This window comes from Ailuropoda melanoleuca, chromosome 13, assembly GCF_002007445.2.
Source record: "Ailuropoda melanoleuca isolate Jingjing chromosome 13, ASM200744v2, whole genome shotgun sequence".
Lineage (NCBI taxonomy): Eukaryota > Metazoa > Chordata > Mammalia > Carnivora > Ursidae > Ailuropoda > Ailuropoda melanoleuca.
In genome coordinates this window covers 22,751,098-22,768,681 of record NC_048230.1, presented here as the reverse complement: position 1 = coordinate 22,768,681, position 17,584 = coordinate 22,751,098, and positions in this window count along the sequence as shown.

Genomic DNA, 17,584 nt, shown 5'->3' with positions numbered 1-17,584 from the left:
CTAGTTTGCTGAAACGCGCCGAAGGCCCTGTCCATAACCTTGTGTGTTGGCATCAGGGCGGCACCCAGGACCCTGTCATCTCGAGCTGCCCCATCTGCTGCCCACCCAGTGTGCAATGGCTGGATTCGCTTCCCTGCCAGTAGTTCCACTCAGCTTTGGATAGTTTTTAAACTATGGAGTGTGTTTCCAACAAAATTACCTTCTCAGCAGCTTTTCCCAAATATGTCAAGTCAAGAAGTGTCCGATTGTTGTCTTTTCTTTCCGTGGTATTTACCGAGAGCCTGCCTGCTTTGTGGCACACCCCAGAGAGCACACCTAGGCCTGCATGTGGAGCTAAGAGGAAGACAGGTTTCTTCCTAACGTGAGGACACCCTTTCTGACAACCAGCGGTGCCCCCAGGGCCCAGGTGAGAAAGTCACCGTCACCGAGGACCTTGGGGCGGACGCTGGCTGGGTATCTGGTGGGGCCGCTGTAGTCACTGGGAGATGGGGTCCATGACTCTGAGATTCACTGGTTTGGGGCACTCGGTGTGTCCCGAAGCAGGACAAGGCCTAGCAGCTGTTCACCAGCTGCCTTCCATGTGGCCATGTTGCAGTTTACTCCCAGATGGTCAGACCCCTCACCCTCCAGGGTCATAGGGCCAGCTGCCGGGGTGTGGGCCAGGCCTTCTTTGCTCTTGTAGCCCTCCCCCCCCCCCCCCGGTGAGGAAGGCACAGAGCTCTCCCTGCTGGCTCTGGCTTTTGCTTGCTTCCACGGACGCCTCCTCCTGCCCACTCCTCCCCCCAGCTTCACCTGCCTTGCATTTTCCCTTCTTCTTTTGCTCTCTTAACCCCCCCATCTCCATGGCGATAAAAGGGGAGGTGGGGGGGGCTGTGCCCTATATTTTGAGTTGCTCCACAATAGCCCCTTTCTCTGGAGACACAGGGGCTGCCTGTGGAACTAATCTCCCCCTGCCCATCAGCTCACAAAGGACCAGGGAAGCCCCTCCCTCAGCCCCGCCGCCCTCGGTGACCCCGAGCCCGTTTCCGGGTGCGCTTCCAGCCCTCCGGGGCCTGCAGCTGGGCCTCTCTCACGGGATCCTGCACACAGGCAGGGTCACCTCGGCTGACCTCCCCCGAGGACAGAGGTCAGGCCCCTTCTCCGGTCTCTGATGTGATTGGAAGGTTGCTGAGGCAGGGGGGAGGGGAGGGGAGGGGAGCCTTCTCTTTTAATGTAAAATTGAAAGACTCCCTGTGCCTTCCTGTCTGTGCCTGTCTCTGCCTGGGTCGCCTGGCCTAGGACCCCCCTGGAAACCTGGGCATCTTGGAAAGGGGCTAAACTCCTGGCAACGGGGCTTGCCCAAACCTGATCCCAGAGTATTAGAATCCTAGAAATCCTGGCGTGGGAAGTGGGAGAAACCGCTCTAGGGCAGCTGGGCAAGCGGAGTCAGCCCTGGTTGTGAGACTCGGGTCCTTGCTTGCTGCGGTCGGCTTCTAGACACCCCTGGGCCTTGCTATGTTCATCCACAGAGTGGGAATGATAGATAACACCACCAGCCTCACCGGTGGGGAGCGTAGGAAGTGAGGTCATGCACGGAACAGGGTTGTGAGCGTAGAGCCTGTCTCCTGGCAAGTACTCAGGATACCGTCGCTGTGACTGTCTCAGGCAGGGGGGGTTTCCCAAGCTTCAGGAAACATCTCCTTAGCTCAGGCCAGGGCATCCCCATCTCCCCATCTCAAAGTTAAAGACGGGAAGGCACTACCCCCAGTGAAGAATATTCGAGGCAGTGTAGCCGGTGGGAACACAGACTGGAAAGTCGGAATGGCTGGAACTCAATCCCAGCTTCACCGCCCCCCGGCAAGGACACCTCCCTTTCCTCCTGCCTACGATGGACACGATGATAGTATCCGGTGCCCTGGGTTCTTATGAAGATCCAGTATGTTCACACACGTAAAGCGCTCAGAAGGGAACCTGGCTCGTTGTCCATGCAACATAAAAGTTAGCTGTGATTATTATCGATATTGTGATCGTGGGGTCTCTGTGGGCCTGATTTCCTGAACAGTGCTTATTTCAAATATTCAAAGCTTTTGTCCCTACAAGTCCCCTCTCTTTTCCATGTCGCACAGCACGTTCTGATTTCTGGCAAGGAATAATATACGATCACTCTTACTTGCTTGGCTGATGAAAAACCGCACATTTAGCCCATATAGACAGCAGCTCTAAACAAGGGACACGGCTAACCCAGAAGGGAGTAATTGGCCTCTTATAAAACAAGGCCAAGTGAAAGATAGGAGTTCAGAAAGGTCGAGGGAGGTCTGGCGGGAGCTGCCGACAGCTCTCCTAACCTGCCCGGCTTATTACCGGAATCATTTCAAGAGATAATTTAATGTTCTCCCTCTGTGGCCCTGTTTGCTCCTGAAGGGAGAAATAAATAAATAAATAAACCCAACGACCCCAAACAGCACATGCTTTATGAGAACATCACTTACTAGTTTTTAATGGCACAGTTCTTAATATAAACTGTCCCAGCACCTCCCCTACGTCTGATCACTGGTGAATTATGAACTTTGAATTCTGATCAATTCTGATTGCCGTTCCCATTACTGCAAACATCTCCACCCGGTCCCGACAGTTCAAGAGAACCCGCCTTCTGCGTGCACGGAGATCTCAGAGGCTGGAGCCTCGGCTGATACCCCAGCTCTGGGGGCCAAGGCTGGGGGATGAGGCAGGAGAGTGAGAAGGAACCAGTAGAGGTGGGGCGGGGGGCCGGGTAGGGGGCTATGCCTGTCGGGTGTCGTGGTGGAGAAAGTGCTGGAACGTGCCTCTAGTTCCATAACCCAGCTCAACCTCCTACCTTCCGAGACCTCCTTTTCTTCTCCTACAAAATAGAGATTTTTAAGAATTCTTTTCCCCTTTGCCATTTTTAAGCAGTTATGATGTGCCAGGCATTGCGCTCAATGCTTTTCTCCTTTAACAAATTCTCCTCACCAATGTATATGGTAATATTAGTTTAATCCCCATTTTGTAGATAGGGAAACTCAGGCTCCCAGAAACGCAGAAGCTTGCCCCAGTCACACAGCTGGTAAGCAGGGATGTTGGTTGACAACGTGGTCTTGACTGACTCCAGGGCCCAAGCCCACAACTGTTCGGCTACACTGCCTTCCAGGGGCAGTAAAACCTGTCCTCCTACCTGGCCCGGTGCGGGTGGGTGGGGGGCAGTCAGATGTGCCCACAGTAGTGCAAGGGCTCTGTCAACCACACAGTGCTCTCACACACATGGTGGTAAAAGGGCTTTCCCAACAGAAGGCAAAAGAAAAGGTTGGGCTGGGGTGAACTGAGATTAGAGCTGCCAAAAACAGGACAACCGTCTCGGGTCCCCTCCCTCTTCGGGAGCTAAGTACTATCATTCAATAAGCTTTGCAAAAAAAAAAAAAAAAAAAAACAGCTGCCAAAGACAGCAACATCCCAAATGGGACTGAATTTAACAACGAGCATGGCCACATCATAGCAATACTCACTTTGGAAGACTGCATTATGGTTGATTTCATTTGACAGTTGTGGATAGACAATGAAAGGGAGAACATTCTTATGTTCTGAGTCTTCCCACCCCCATCAAGGGCGTTTTTTCTTTGGGTCTGGCTAGGTGGTCCTCAGACACTCTGAGCCGAGCAGGACTCTAGTCTGGTTGGGTGGGTCAGATGCTGCTTTCTCCTGCCACCCAGGACCCTGGCACCACACAGGGCTGATGGCCTTGGGGAGGTGAGATCTTCCAAAGACAAGCTGTGGGAGTTCAGCCACAGTAGGGAGTTGGTGGAGTTGGCAAGAGGGCACAGAGGGGGCCACAGGTAGTGGAGGGTGGGGCCGGGCCCCCCATGTCTTTCCCGGCCCAGCCCAGGTTTGCTGGCCACAAGGGACAGCCTCAGGCCTAGGCTGGCTGCTTGGTATTCTGCTCAGGCCCCTGCATCCTGCCTCCCAGCGCCCTGCCGGTGGGGCCTTCCTCCCCGAGCCCAGCCTGGGCCATGCATTATCCTCGCAAGATTGAGGACCTAATGGAGGCGATCAGCGCCCGGGGGAGCCACTCCATCCAGGCTCTGGAAGGAAGGCAGAACAGTGCTCGTTGGCTCCTTTCCCCACCCTGAGACTGGGGTGCACTTTGGGGGGTGGTCCTTGGCACTGAGGAGGGGCTCCCTGCAACCCCTCTGGGAGGGCTCTGGACAACTTCAGTCCAGGAGGTGACATCGCAGCAATCCCTCTCTTCCTCTCCAGAGGATACCCTCAATATCCAGGGCCCCCCCCCGGGGGAGACCCCAGCCACTGTCAGCTCTCTTGAAGGACTTTCTGCTAGCTTTGGGGTGGGCACGCTCCCACCTCTACCCCACCCCCTCGCCTGACTGCCAGCTGGCCAGCGTTGGAGCCAGCCCTCCACTGCCCATTGTTCCTGGCTCTCCTCCCACGGTGGGAGGTGGGGGGCTGAGCCTGGTCCCCCCACCCAGGTCAGGAGCACAGGGCAGCCCCTCCCCTTTGCAGGCTTCAAAGGCCCAGAGGGGCTAACCCTTGCCACTGCGGGGCCTCCTCTCTGGGAGCCGTGAGGGGGGCGGCTGCCCCCAAGGCAGCATTCAGTGGCTTTCTGGGAGTGAGTAGAGCAGGCGTGGGGGGGGGATGTGATCGTGAGCATATTGGAGGTCAGATGAGGGGAGGTCCTGAGGCAGAAGGCCTGGGAAAAGCCTGGGGCTGGATGGGAAGCAGCAAAGGTGATGTAAGAGTGCAACAATGCTGCCCCTCCCAGGAGCACCCGGCCTTGACTTCACGCGCACAGCGGACCACCTGCTGTGTCCACGCATCGTGTAATTGCATCCTCCTGGGAGCCAGTGCTTCTAGAGCTTTATCGCACAGAGGGAGAAAATCAGGCTCAGAGAGGTTAAGTAACTTACCTGGGCTCACACAGGGAGGATCTGAACAAGATTTGGACCCACATTGTTTGACTCTGGAACCTTGCTCCTAACCACAGTGCCAGGCCACTGTAACAGGATACTAGGAGGGAAAGCAAAATGAACGACGGGCCCCAGCTCCAAAACACTCACCTGGCTTCATACACATCAGCAAGATATGTGTTTCTTGCCAAAGAGCATCCAGGGATCCCAGAGGTAATTGTCCTCGCTGATCCCACATACATAGTGGCTTTTTATATACTATCTACTTAATACTATAGGGATTTTTTCCCCTTCTCTTTCCAGCCCTGTCCCCCCGACCCCCCACCCCAGGCTTCTTCACTCCTCTTCTTCCCAGGCTAACATTCTCTCCTCCTACCATCTGCTCCCAAGATGACCGACACTGCCCACCTTGCTTCCCTGGGGATGGATGGGTCTGGGACTCATCCCTCCCCCAGGTGCTGTAATTTGAGGGGCTGCCCAGCTGGAATGGACCCAGGGCCTCCCCAGGCTGCCCTCCCGCCACTGTGAGTTGGCTGGCCTCTGCCCTCTGCCCTCTTCTGCCATTAACCCTGTCACCTGCCGGACATCAGCCCCCGGGCCCAGTCTGTCATCCGTGGCCAAAGATGGATGGGGGGCGGCTGGGAAGCATAAGTGGCGACCCCTTAATGAGATCTGGCGGGGGAGGGCTGGGCTCTATCAGGCAGCAGCAGGGCCAGGTTGGCAATACGGCCCTTGCTGAGCATGACCCATTTTCCTTCCGTAGAGGGGAAGACAGTGGAGTGAGAAGCTGCGGGACAAGCTTGGGGGTCAGAGGATTATGTTGCCACCTCCCCGGAGAGAGCCTGGAGCAGGGAGACATGGGCAGAAGCTAGGGAAAAAAGATGACCCCCCCACCTCTCATTCCGTCTCCTTGGCACTGTGACCCCAGGTCCTTGGGAAGAAACACAGACACAAAGAATCGCTAGGAAACAGGAGACCAGCTGCCTGGCCGGGGGCAGCCCCAAGGCAGTTCTGGGAGACTTCGTGTCTCCTGTCCATGTGCAGAGAAATCAGAGGGAGGGAGGCTCTGTGGGGTGTTGTCTATAGATTGCGGAGCATCTTCAGAAGGGCAAGGAAAGGGTCCTTTGAAGCAGGAAAAAGAGTGGGATGCAAGAGTGGGGGAAAAAACGTTATCGGATGGTCACCTACACATTTCCCCCTTAGTGATCCATGGACTTTTAAAAGGAAGAGATGCTGGAAAGCCTCAGTTCTCACCTTCCATTGTACAGATGGGGAAACTGATGCCTAGGGAGGGGAAGAGGCCCACCCACTTAGTGGCAGAGCCAGAGCCAGGATCCAGGGTTTTAGAAGATCAAGCTCGTTTACTTGGCACCTGCCTCACTCTCTCCTCGCTTCTTACCCAGGAAGAAAATACAACAACTGCTGAAATCATCATTCTTGGACTCGTCTGAAAGGGCTTGTTCCTTCCCAGCTCCATCCTGCCCCCCGCCCCCCCCCAGAGGGAGAGTACATCACCCCAGGGCTTCCGGCAGGTCTGGGAGATAGACTGCGGGGGCGGGGGAGGGTGCCTCCTGAGATCCTAGCCAGGAATGGGGAGCCATCACTCCCTGCGGATGTGAATGCGGTTGGTTGAGAATAGGGCTCTTTGAGTTTGAGTTTGAAGTTTTATGATTTGGGTTGTTGTTGTTTTCTCCCATTAAGAGTAAGGAGAAGCACCAAGCCAAGGTTGGCTGCAAGACCCTTTGACCCTTCATTTGGACGTTATCCATCGCCAGCGCCGTGCCCTGGGCTCTCTCTGTGATGATCTCTTGGATCCCCCCTGCCCAAGCTGCCGAGCGCAGGCTGAGCAGGAGTCCTAGTGTGGCATCTAGACGTGGGGGGATCAGGAGGATTCTGGTCCTGGTTCGCTGTGTGACCCTTGGCCATTCTTTTAACCTTTCTGAGCCTCAGTTGCCTTATATTTAATTTTATTTACTTATTTATTTATTTATTTTAGAGAAAGAGAGAATGCACTGCAGAGGCAGAGGGGGAGGGAGAGGGACAAGCAGACTCCGCACTGGGCGCCCCGGGGGTTCCACACAGGGCTCGATCCCATGACCCCAAGATCATGACTGGAGCCAAAATCATGAGTCCCCTGCTCAACCCGTCTGAGCCACCCAGGCGCCCACAGTTGCCTTGTATTTGTTTAAAAGGCGGTGCTGGATAACGGTCTCCGCACTTTTCTTTTTTCTAAAGTAAACTTTATGCCCAACATGGGGCTCAAACTCACAGAGCCGAGATCAAGAGTTGCGAGTTCTACTGACTGAGCCAGCCAGGCGCCCCTCCCCACCCTTCTTCTAAAAAGAAGGACCAGAACGCGGGCCCCTGAGGACGCCTTATGTGCATTTTTCAACTCTGCCTTGGCTGACATCCAGTTGGTAGTCTGGAATGGGCTTTCTGGGAGTATTTACACCCTGGAAATCGGAAAATGCGGCAAATCGGGACTTCTCCACGGTGACCCCAGTGAAAGGCCGCTGTTCACCTGTCACCAGCACACCGTGGACCACCGCTCTAGCCTGTGGTATCGAAACAAAAAGGCAGGGGTGCCTGGTGGTGCAGTGAGTTAAGCGTCCCACAATGGGTTTCCGCTCAGGTCGTGATCTCAGGGTCATGAGACGAGCCCCACGTGGGGCTCTGCACGCGACGTGTAGTCTGCTTAAGACTCTGTCTCCTCTCTCTCTGCCCCCCCACCCCACCCGCTCTCAAATAAATAAATCAATTTTTAAAAAAAGACACACACAGGAAAAAGCAGAACCACTTGGGTTGAAGCAGGAGCGCCCCCCACCCCATCAAGCTTTGCCCAAATCCAGGATTGCAAACTGTCATACCAGAAGAGGGCTGCGGTTTGTTCCAGCTCTAAAATCTGTGGCTCTCGGTAACAGGTCGCAAGAGGAGACAGAAGGGAAATGCAGAACCATCACGAGGCTTGGGTTTTACCACTGTATCCGGCCTCGTCTAGCAGCAAGTCAGCTTTGAGGAGCCAGGAGAGTTGCTTAACTTCCCCCACCACCACCTCCTGGGTGAAGGAAGGTGACCTAGGCACAGAGAGAGCTGCAGCCATCTGGGGGAAGCCCAGTGGCCTTCATCCATCTGTATTGGGGAGATATCAAACAGGAGAGGCAGACTAGAGACATCAAATGCAGGGCTCAGCGCTCAGCTCCAGCGGTCCCTGAACTTGACGATTTTTTTTTTTAAGATTTTATTTATTTACTTGAGACAGAGAGTGAGAGAGAGCACAAGCAGAGGGAGTGGCAGGCAGAGGGAGAAGCAGGCTCCCCGCTGAGCAGGGAGCCCCAATGCGGGGCTCGATTCCAGGACCCTGAGATCATAACTGGAACCAAAGGCAGATGCTTAACCAACTGAGCCACCCAGGCACCCCAGACCTTGACAAGTTTTGTTTTGTTTTAAATTTTTTTTTTCAGATTGACTTATTTATTTTAGAGACGGGGGGGGGCAGCTGTAGAGGGAGAGAGAGAATCCTCAAGCCAACTCCCTTGCCTAGTACGGAGGCCGACATTGGGCTTGATTCTACGACTCCCAATATCACGACCCCCAGATCATAACCCGAACTGAGATCAAGAGTCGGACACCCAGCCGACCGAAGCACCCAAGCGCCCTGACAGATTGCTTGATTGATTGATTGATTGATTGATTTATCAAGTAATCTCTACACCCAATGTGGGGCTTGAACTCACAACCCCGAGATCAAGAGTCGCATGCTCCTCGGACTGAGCCGGCCAGGCGCCCCCTGACCTTGACAATTTTTGTATTTCAGTAACGTTTGGTGGGATGGGGCTGCTAAACCCAGGGTTAAAATCACATTCATTTCCAATTAGGTCTCTTCAACAGGGAAAGTAGAGGGTGGTCACCAGGGATCATAGCCTCATTCAGCTTGGGCTGAAAGGACCCCCTCAGCAAAGCAGGTTTCACTCCTACAGTTGCCCAGGTTCTGTGACAAATACAGAAGTCAATATTCCCAAAGCTTGCTTGCTTTCAGGGTTATTAGAATCAACCAGGCTGATTCATTCTTGCAGGGGTGGGGGAGGGGAGAGCAGCAAGCAAAAGGAAAGAAAAACAAACGTTTGTAGCTGAGAGAAGCCTGACATTTAATCTAGTGGTTTCTAAATCTGCCAATCGTAAGAATTACTCGGAAGATTTTTAAAATACAATTTCTTGCCCCTGCCCCTAAATTTACTGTTTAAATATCTCCACTGGGGCTGGGATTCTGGTGCTTGGGAGCCATGAAATTCACCCTCCTGGCCGCCCGCAGTAGAGACGGAGGCCACAAATTCAACTCTGTCTTCTTTCTTTAAAAAAAATTTTTTTAAATTTATTTTACTATTTTTTGAGTAATCTCCATGCCCAACATGGGGCCCCAACCCCAACACCAAGATCAAGAGTCGCGTGCTCCGCCCCCCCGAGCCAGCCTGGCGCCCCTGAGTTTGTCTTCTTTCTCTTTCTAAAAGAGATTTCCTCATTCTCCCTTAGCAAATATAGAAAAGATTTTTTTTTTCTAAGTTCTTCCCTGCAGCTAACCTCAGTCCCTGCTGCATTTGTCACCAGCTCATCTGCGTAACTCTACTGATGGCTTCGAGTTTGCCTCCATGCCGAGTGTTCTGGGTTTCTTCCTTCAGGCCACAAAAACGAACTGGGCATCTCCTAATGGCCAGGTCCGACATTCAGTGTTGGGGAGACGGTGGTGAGGGAAGGGGACGTGCTACTTGGCCTGTGCGCTTTCAGCCTTGGGAGGGAATCAGCACTGAACTAGCTATGTGGGGTTGCTGGGACAGGTCACATGGGGTGAGGGCTACCATCCAGGCTGTGTCCTCAGGGCAGTCTGGGGAAGGAGGATGGCAGGCCAGGGATCATAGTTCCTGGCAGAGACAACAGCATCGGTGGGGCTGAAATAAAACAGCCGAGCGGACCTGTAAGAACCCAGTGAAAATCCCTGCAGCTGGGCATCGTGCCTCCTGAATCTTTCTGCCATTCCTCCTGCCCTTCCCCGAAGCCTCTCCAAGCTCCTCCATGACTCTCTGGGCCCCATGGAGCCCACAGCAAGACAAAGAACTTTTGTCTGATCAGCTGAGCTATAATGAGAGACGGATCCCCAGGACCCCCATTTAGGCATCAGGCGTGTGCGCTGTTCTAGGACCAGCCCCGGATTACTGACTCACGGGCAGCCATGCATTTTACAGTAACTCCGCGATGTCTGCCTTGGATTTGATTTCTGCCTAACTTCCCTTTCAGCTCTCTTTGTAAAAGCCTGGCCTCTTGGCTGTCTTGGTACTTATCTCTTTCTAAAGTGGAACAAGTTGAGAATAGGCAGGTTTCGGGGAAATCGGCTGTCCCCAGGGTCCTTCTCCAACAAAATGCAGGTCAAACTGAGCTTTGGAGTTGGAAGCCGATTAGTGTAAATGCTCCCATCTTAGAGAGTCTCACTAATCTGCCCATCAAGGCTGCTGAGCCCATCCTGTCTCATTTGCTGCTGGGGGGGCGGGGAGAGAGAGGCGAGGACGGTGCCTAGTCAGCGCTAGACACTGATGTGCCAGGCAGAATGGCATCTCCACGCAATGGCTCCTGGAAGGGAGGGCAGTGGGGAAGGGGGGGGCAGATGCTGAGAGGCTCACGGGAGCCATGCCAACAGATGGGTCTGCCTGGGTCCCCGACTGAACCAGCTAACCCTTCCCAAGGCGACCCGCGTGCACGGTGGGGCGGGGGGGGGGGTTGGCAGAGCCCATTATTCTTCCCTGGGATCCCAAGTGACGCACTAAGGGCCACGAAGGAATTCACTGGTCAATGCTAGCCGGGTGGGTGGGAGCGGGGAGGTCAGGAAGGGGCAGGCATGGGGGTGGGTTTGCTTGGATTAGCCCCTGGGAGCTGAGCCAGCCAGGGCGGGGAGGAAGGGCTGCTTTGGCATTCTCCTGCAGTGACGACGGGGGCCTCCCCGCCTGCCAGGCTGCTGGTGTGCAGAGCCCAGCCCCCTCCCCAAAGAGCCCCTGAGAGGGGCCAAGAGAGGGGGGAAGGCCACCCGTGGCCTTGTGAGGCTGAAGCACAAGCGCCTTCCTCAGCTGCCAGGGAAGAATTTAATTACCAATTAAAGCCCCCTCCATCTGTTTCGGGCCTGCCAGAGAGCTCTCTCTACCCTTTAATTACATCTCTGACAACAATTTAACTCAATTAGCTGGTAAACACAGCAGAATGCAGGCAACCCAGGGCACCCTCTTGTCCCTGCCATCTGTCTGTCCGTCTTATGCTCTCCCCACTCGCCCTCGGTCTGTCTGTCCTGCCCGTTTCCCCCTCTCCTTGTGACCATCCCCCCTCCTCAGTTTGCTCTTTTCCTTCTGTCTATCTTCTCCAGCACCTCTTGTCTGTCTCACACCAGCTGGGGATCCCCCCCATCTTTGTCATTCTACCTTCCTTTCCCATCTGCTGTCTGTCTGTCCCTTTCCCCCTGCTCTGTCTTGTTCCATCCGTCCGTTCCAACTTTCTGTCCTTCTCTGCATGCCAGTCTCCAGAGAGCCCACCTGTTCCCTTTCTACTTCCAGTCTTCTTTCTCCTTCTATTTTTATTTATTTATTTATTTATTTATTTATTTATTTATTTATTTTAGAGAGGGAGAGAAAGGGGGAGGGGCAGAGGGAGAGAGAGAGAGTCTTAAGCAGGCTTCACGCCCAGTGCCGAGCCCGGGCGGGGCTCAATCTCACAACCCGGAGATCTTGACCTGAGCCAAGATCAAGAGCCCGACGCTCAGCTGACTGAGCCCCCCAGGCACCGCCTGCGTCCCTCCTGCATTTAACCAGACCCATCCCTTCAACGTGTCTTCTCTGAGACTCCTCCCTGGTTTGTCTCCCTAACCTTTATCAGCTCTTTGCCCACAAAGTACAGACGAATGGGAGCCCGAGGTATCACCGCGGCCGTGTTTCAAGCCTGTCTTTTGCCAGTCACCAGCTAGCACTTTCCGTACTCTATTTTGTTGAACCTTAGAAAAATTCTGTGAAGTAGGTGTAATTTTCCCCATTTTACGAGTGGACTCACTGACGTGTTGAGAGATTTTGCAGCTCGGCGTGAGATTGCGGGCAAGGGAGCAGCCTCGGAGATACTTCGAGAGGCCCAGCGTACTTGGGGAAAGGCTCTGTGTTGCCAAGATGAAGGGCAAAGCAATAGGTCCCCAGCTAACAGGGGATGGAAATTAGGGATGATTTTTGAGAATCTAACCTCCCTATTTCGGCTGGAGGGAAACTTCCAGATTCTTGTTTGCCACGGTGTGGGAGAAGTTCCTCAGTCCCCTGAGAAAGTTAAAAAAAAAAAAAATTAGGACCCCAAGGAGTAGGAGAGAAACAAGTAGGCTATAATTATCCTAGCCCCCCTCCCCTGGAATGAGGGGGGAGGGCTGGAGAGAGGGGCAACCTGATCCGTCTTGTGGACAGGCAGGGACATGATGGAAACCCTGGGTCAGCCAGGTAGCCACATGGCTGTGGCTCCGGCAGACCCCAGCCAGATAAAACTCATCTGCTTTCTTTCCCTGTCCGTCCTCGGCTGACTAATCATTCTTCCTGTGATTAAAACAGAAAAGAATTGGGGGGAACCTACAGCAGAGAAGGGGAGCCTATTTCTTATCTCTGTTTTCTACCTTCCTTTGGTTTTAAGATGTGTAGTCCTTCCTCAAAGGTTGGTTTCACTTGGGGTTTAGAACCCACACACCTCCACCCTGCTTTCCGACACCTTCAACAGGAGTGCCAGGATCCCAACGAAATTCTGCAGATGCAGGAACCGTGCTCCGAAAGAAATGCCAAATATGGGCTCGAGTCATTCTGAGTACAGGGACTGGTACATCACCTAGAATTTTCATCATCAGAAATCTCTCAAGGACACTCCCATTCTGCAGGTAGATATGGAAAGTTCTGGGCAGAGGCAACCAAGAGGCAGATGGGAGATTGGAATAGAGGAGGGGCAGAGAAGCAGAGAGCACTTGAACGGAGGTTTCTCATTCAGGCTTCCCAAGCCTTATGAAAGCAGTGGGTTTGTGGGCAATTGCTATAATCACGACATAGTAAGGACCACAGAGTAATGAAGCTGGTGGGTTGGTTTTTTTTTTCCCAAGTAGACACATGATTGCCTAGAATTTCAGAGTTCAAGGGACCAGAGAGATCTTCTCAACCCGGGTCCTTCCTGCTGCAAGAGTTCTTATTACAGTAGCCTTGCAAATATCCTTCTTTGTATAGTTCCAGTGACAGGGAACTCACTATCGCACTAGGTATCCCCTTTCTATTTTCAGATTCGTTTAATATTTAGAAAATTATTTCTCGGGGCTCCTGGGTGGCTCAGTCGTTAAGTGTCTGCCTTCGGCTCAGGGCATGATCCCAGTGTTCTGGGATCGAGCCCCACATCGGACTCCTCCCCTGGGAGCCTGCTTCTTCCTCTCCCACTCCCCCTGCTTGTGTTTCCTCTTTCTCTGGCTGTCTCTCTCTGTGTCAAATAAATAAATAAAATCTTAAAAAAAAAAGAAGAAGAAAGAAAATTATTTCTCATATCATCTCCCTGTAATTCCCAACCTTCTGTCCTATTTTCACCATGCGAAGTGATGGAGAACGTGTAACCCTTCTCCCCAGTTTCAGATGTGAATCCAGTGTCTAGAAAGGAGCCAGTAAGAATCCTGGAGAGTTGAACCATCCCTTGTTCCTTCCCTTATTCCTCAAATGCTGTCCTTTCAAAATCTCATTATTCTCCTTCTTTGTGCTTTTCACTAACAATGTCTTTCTTTGTAAATACTGCCCTAGGCCTACAATGAACGCTTTAGATGAAGTCCAGCGGGGAGAAGACAGAGAAAGACTATCACCTCCCCTGTATCTGTATTAATGCCGCTCAGAATCTGTCATTTTTCTATGGCAACCACACATCACAGCAGCGCCTCTATCATGTTGGCATATTGAGGCTTCCGTCAACCAAACTTACATGTTTGGGAATATGCCTCCTTTAGGCCGTGTGTTCCTTATCCCTACTGAGTTAATGCTTTTAGTGCTAAGTACCAAACTGTCATTTAACCCTTTTAAATTTCATGTCACTCAACGCAAGTAAACTAACACGGATGGAACATTAGCAGGTTTCACTGGGTTCGGTTTGGGCCAATGTTCCCATCCTACCAAGGTCTTAGATCCTGAGCCCGTCACCCAAGTGTTAACCAGCCATCATCCCCAGTTCTGACGTCCTCATCCAGCCATCCCTAAAGTGCTGAAGAGTTCTGTGTCTCCTGAGAGGGCAATTTTGAAAGAACTGAGGTCTAAATGAGTCTCTCTCCTTCAAATGGAGGCCATAGTTGGGATTTTGGTTTTTCAAGAACTTTAAATTTTGGTAAATTTCTAACACAGAAGATCAGAAGATGGTATGGAGAACTCCCATATGCCCTTTACCCAGATTCATCCACTCTTTACATTTAGCTCCATTTGCTTGATCTTCTCTGTCCATGTGTTTACATATGTATTTTCCCCCCAAACCTTTTGAAAGTTGGAGACATAGTGTCCCTTCAGCATTTCGTTCCTAAACACCCACCTATGAAAAACAGTGAAACCATCCCACCTTCCAAGGATGAAGATCTGGTACTTCTGAGGACAGCGAAACAAAATGTTTTGAGCCATGGAAACTTCTGGAACAAGTGCCGCCACCTGATGAGATCACTGTGGAGGGAATATCCTCAAAGGGAGCTAGGACTCCTAGGGCATTTGCTTATAAAGTTGCCTCATTCCATGATAGTCAAACTGCACACCATCTTAGAGTTTCAGCTTCTGGAGAACAGGGCCTGTAGGAGAGGCGCCTCCTTCTCGGTTCATCTGTTGAGGTATTGGGCTGCTGGAGTTAAGCCCCAGGTTTTGCCCCCCAAAGGGGCTATTTTTACTCGCCAGAGAGTGAACCCTTCCCCTCTAAGATCAGTCATGAGGGAGTGAGGTGGGCAAACGAAGATATGCAGGGCAATCAATTCCCAAAAGCTCACAACCCATGTCGGGCTGAGGGAAGATGGGTAACAGTTGACTTCCCGCCATACTCCATAATGGACGCCCAGCCAACACAAAAGCCCATCAACAAGCACGTGGCAGCAGGTGGCACAGTGACCTGCTCAACGCAGGCTCCCACCAGAACTCAGCTTAGTGATGACCAAACATTTCTGTAGATCTCGTCCCTCTCACCAGGTTCCAAGCCTTAGATTAGAGCTCAGTGCTTAATTGCTCCCCTCTCTCCCTCTCTTCCTGACATCTGTGAGTCACCAAACCTTTTCACGCTTCTCACACTTACTCTTTCCTCTCCATTCTGGTCCAGGTCCTACTTTACTTTCTCCCTGGACTCTGGTCTCTCTTTTGTCAATTCGATCTATGTACTACCACTAGATTAAGTTCCCCTTAAAAAATATCTCTATCTATCTATCTATCTATCTATCTATCTATCTATCTATCATCTATCTATCATCATCTATCTATCTATCTATCCTCTCCATGTCTGCGTTCAATATTCAAATTCAATATTAAGTTTCCATTTTAGATCCAGCCAAACTCACTCATCCAAAAGCCTTTGCTTTTGCTCTAACCCTTACCCCATCCACCCCACTCCATCTCTTACTTCTTTAGAGATCTGGTCCCTGTGGCTTCTTTTGGGGCAAGGCCTAGCTCCAAGTCCTGCAACCCTTCCCTTCCAGCTGAGTGTTAAAAGTGTCTCTACTACGTATTTGGCACTTGACACGTGACTCCTTCAATCATTTGTAATGTCAGTGTAGCTAGTTTTTCTCGTAAGAAAGACTATAAACCCTTCAAGAACAGATATCATGTTCATATCTCTTCCCATCTTATATTTAATGTAATGCCATTTCTATAGTTGGAGCACGATGCATGTTCAGGGCTGGTGACCATAGGATTTGTTTGAAAAGGGTATATACCCGAGAAATAATAACAGATCACGTGTACTGAGCACATAATCATTAGACACAATACCATACACTTTATGTGGACTATCTCTATTTGTTCCTTCCAGGGATCTAGGGACAATTATAATCCCCATTTTACTGATAAGGAAACTGAGGCTCGGGGAGGCTAAGGAATCTGTCCGTGATCATCCAGCTAGTGAGTGAAAAAACCAGGATTCAGCCCGAATGGTCTGATTCCAGAGCCCCTGCTCTTAACCACCATGTGATGGCCATTAAGAAGACAATCCTCCCACCCCGAAGACTTGAAATAATAATTGTGATGCTGATGATAATACATAAACATTTTCCAGGGAAAGTAGGGCTCTGATTTGTTCAAGCAGCTTTTCCAGTGTTTAATGACTTCAGTCTCGCAAAGCTCTTTGGAAGTATGAATTCAATCCTTTTTTGTTAGAGAATATAAAATCAGCTGCAGAATGAAGCATGAGAGACTATGGACTCTGAGAAACAAACTGAGGGCTTCAGAGGGGAGAAGGGGCATGGGGGAATGGGATAGACTGGTGATGGGTAGTAAGGAGGGCACGTATTGCATGGTGCACTGGGTGTTATACGCAACTAATGAATCATCGAACTTTACATCAGAAACCAGGGATGTACTGTACGGTGACTAGCATAATATAATAAAAAAACATTTTAAAAAAATCAGCTGCAAAGTCACATTAGAATTGTACCTGGTCTTTAAAGGACTACTTTCTTCTTTTTACTTTGTTTTGGCAAGGGTTAGTAATGAGGAAGACTAACCTCAGAGAAGTGTAAGTTTACAGACCCTCTCCTTGTTTCTGAATCCCAGGCCTGTCCAAAAATCCGTAATTTTCAGCCTCCACCACCTCTCCCAATTCCTAATGAGCTGGGGCTTACGGAAATTTGGTGAGGATGGCAGAAGTGGGGTAGAGTTGTGTTTTCTCGGAATCGAGGTCAAGTTTGGGGTTCCAATGGGGCCCTCAGTTCCCCATGACTCCAGAAAAGTAGACAAAGAAAACGGGAAGCATTCTCTGTGTTCAGCCTGTGTTCACGGAAGACATCTCAGCAATGCAGACCCCAGCACAGCCAGCTGATGTCACCAAGAGAGGAGGGGAAGATGGAGGAAAGAAACAATGGAAGAAGAGACAAAGAGAAGGGAGGGAAAAGGAGCAAAAAGTGAAGATGGGAAATATGAAAGAAGGGATGACAGCAAAAGGGAATAGTGGAGGACAGAAAGAGGGACAATTGGGAGCCATCGTCCTTTGCCCACCTCCCTTGCCCCATCCCTAACCCCACGGGTGAAGGCCTCTAGCCCCTCTCTGTCATCCAGAGCGGACCCAGACCCTCACCCTCTCCGACTTCCGGTGCTGTCTCCCCGGCCCAGAGGTTGCAAACAGGGGAGCCTTGTAAACGGTTTGTGCAATTTTCCTTCGGTTTCCCTGGGAGTTGCCGGTTTCCCGGGGCCATTCCTTTCCCCGCAGCCCTCGGGGAGCTCCCTCCCCGCGGACCCCAGCCCGCGCTCCAACCACCCCCTCTCCTCCATTCCCCCAGCTCTCTGGAGGGACTCGCGTCTCCCCGATGCGCTCCGGTCTCTGTCTGAGCCATCCATCAAGGGTGGCAGGCTGAGGGAAACATGAAAAAGAGCCTATTTGGCTATTAACATCCCCTCCCGCTTTGTTGTCTCTCTCCTCCCCACTCCCCTTCCAGCCCC